A 3,233-nucleotide genomic window follows, 5' to 3' on the forward strand; every position below is an offset into this window, starting at 1 on the left:
AAAAAAATCTGTTACAAATAATTAAATTCGCATGAATATGATTAATTTCCAAACCAAATATATTAGAAATGTGAAGGGTATCATGTGAAAACCTTTCAGCCATTTAGTTATCCAACACATAGTATTTGGATTTGTACTAGTCACTGTTTCAGAGGAAGAGTTTTCACTAGGGAATAACAATTTACATGATTGACAAGGAAAGAGACAAATTTGCTTCACAATCCAGATACTCTAGCTGTAAAAACTGTTATGAAAATGGCACAAAGTGCAAAAAGTATCTATAGTAAGAGAAATTCGCCTGAGATCTGAAGGGTAAATTAGATTAGCTACATAAAAATGGGAGAAAGATAGATCTAGTTAGAAGAATTTGAGTGTACAAAATTCTTTTTGGTAAGAAGGTTCATGGTGGATATAAGAGATCAAAAGAAAATTATGTTGATTGAAATGTAACACATGATGAGTAACATGGTAGAAAATGTCTGGAGATGTAAATAAGGAAAACCATGTTGCTTCCCATGGAATTATTAAATATCATGAGCAATATGATTAATAAATAGTATTTAATTTAAAATGTGATCACAATTTTGCTTATTACTATCCTTCTGGTTTTGTAAAAGAGAATGGAATGTTTTTGTTGCAGTTGTGGTTGTTGATTTTGTTAGGTGTTGCTGAGTATGACTTCTAGAGACCCTATGAACAACTGATCTACACCCTGTCCTAGCCTGTGACCCCATATCTGCAATAAATGTGTTGATCCACCGGGTTGAGAGCATGCCTCTCCTTCGCCATCATCCCTCCATCTTTCCAAGCATGATGTCCCTCTCCAAGGAATAGCTTCTCCTAACAGCATGCCCAGAATATGTGAGATGAAGCTTCATCATCTTTGGCTACAAGGAGCCCTCTGGTTGCACTTTCTCCAAGCTTCTCTTTAGCTTTTTTGGTATTCCACAGGATATTTTTCCTACTCTTCTCCATCACCACAGTTCAAAGTCATGAATTCTTCTTCTGTCATCCTTAGTTATGTCAAGCTTTCAGACACGGTAAGTGATTAAAAACACCATGATCTGAATCAGGCACTCCTTAGTCTTCAAACTGGTATCATTGCTCCTCAATAGTTTGGAGATGCCCCTGACTGCACACTTTCTCAGTGCAATAGTCTCTTGATCTCTTGAGTGCTGATACCTAATGTATTGATTGCAGATCCAAGTAAATAAAATTGTTGACAGTTCCAATCTTCTCCATCTATCAAGATGGTGGATATGAGTCCTGTGACAAAAATACTTTTTGCTTGATGTTGAGATGCAACCCATAGTGAAGGCTGCAATGCTGATCTTCTACAGCACGTGCTTCAAGTCCTCCACACATTCTGCAAGCAAAGTGGTGTCGTCTACATAAACCAATGTTATTGACGACTGTTCCTCCAATCTTGACATCACATTATTTTTTATACAGCCCAGCTTCTCAAATAATTTGCTTACCTTAAGGGCAGCTTGGGAAAACAAAGCAAGGTGTTATAATAAAATAAGCAAAGAGCTGGAGTCAGAAAACCTAAAGGGCCTAACTCGCTCAGCATTTCTTAAGTTGAAGGAATTAAAGAACAAACTCTAGCCACGAGTTGCAATAAGGAAGGAATTAAATAAGGAAGCATTAAAAGAAGATGGAAGGAATATACAATGTCACTGTATCAAAAGGAATTGAGTGATACTGAAGGATATCATAAAACAACGTATGAGCAAAAGCCTGTGCTTATGAAAGAAGAAGTCTAAGCTGCTTTTGAAGAATTGGCAAAAACAAGGCCCCAGAAATTGACGGCATACCAGTTGATGTATTTCAACAAAGAGATGCTGCCCTGGATGCACTCAATAACCTGTGCCAAGAAATCTGGAGGACAACAACCTGGCCAACTGACTGGAAGATATCTATATTTGTTCCCATTCCAAAGAAAGGTGACCAGACAGAGCTTGGAAATTATCAAACAATATCATTAATTTCACATACAAGCAAGATTCTGCTGAAAATAATCCAAAAAGGACTGGAATCAATGGAGAACTTCCAGATATGCAGGCTGGGTTTAGAAGAGGCCGTGATACTAGGGGTATTATAGCTAAAGTTAGACGGATCCTCGTTGAATGCAGAGAATACAAGAGGAATGTCTATCTGTGTTTCATTGATTATGCAAAGGCATTTGACTGTGTGGATCATAACAAACAGTGGCTGTCTCTGAGAAGAATTGGAATCCCAGAACATTTGATTGTGCTTATGTGAAACTTGTACTTGGACCAGAATGCAGTCATCAGAACAGAACATGAAGACACTATATTGTTCAAAATTGAGAAGAGTGTACACCAGGTATATATAGTATCTCCATACTTTTTCAATCTATATGCAGAACAGATCATCTGGGACTCTGGGCTGTATGAGGAGGAATGTCACATCAGAATTAAAGGAAGACTCATCAACAACCTGCACTATTCAGGTGACAAAACCCTGGCTGCTGAAACTAAGGAGGACCTGAAGTGCTTGCTGCAAAAGGTCAAAGATCGCAGCCTTCAATAAGGATTGAAGCTCAACGTCAAGAAAACAAAGATTCTTACCTCTGGGTGGATTGGCAGAATTATTAAAGATGGTTAATAGATTGAGATTGTTAACAGCTTTAGTTTGCTTGGCTCCACTATTAACACTCTTGTACCAAAAGCCAGGTAATCCAAAGACTAATTGCATTGGGAAAGTCAACTGTCAGGGACCTCTCCAGAGTATTGAAGAACAATGATATCAGTCTGAAGACTAAGATGTGTCTGACCCAGGCCATAGTCTTTTCAATTGCTTGCTATGCTTCAGAGAGCCGCATAATTACTAGGGATGATAAAAAGAGAATGGAGGCAAGGATTCTGAGGCTTTGTCTGAAATACTTCGTGCATGTTGCAAGGAGAAACCAGTCCTTGGAAAAAAGTATCATGCTTGGAAGAGTAGAGACACAGAGAAAGAGGGGAAGACCATCGATGAGATAGATTGGTTCAGTGACTGCGGTAATGAGGGTAGGTGTGTCAGCGGCAGTAGTGTTGGTATAACATAGAGCAGATTTCAGGGCTTATGGGACATAGGGTCGCTATGAGTCGCAAGCGACTCAATGGCACATAATAACAACAACAAAAATCTCCCAACAGATTAAATAGGTATCAAGGAAGGATACAATCTTGACACATATCTTTCTTAATTAAAAAACATGTAGTGTT

Source organism: Elephantulus edwardii, unplaced genomic scaffold (assembly GCF_000299155.1).
Source record: "Elephantulus edwardii isolate Elephantulus edwardi_28Jun2011 unplaced genomic scaffold, EleEdw1.0 scaffold00108, whole genome shotgun sequence".
Lineage (NCBI taxonomy): Eukaryota > Metazoa > Chordata > Mammalia > Macroscelidea > Macroscelididae > Elephantulus > Elephantulus edwardii.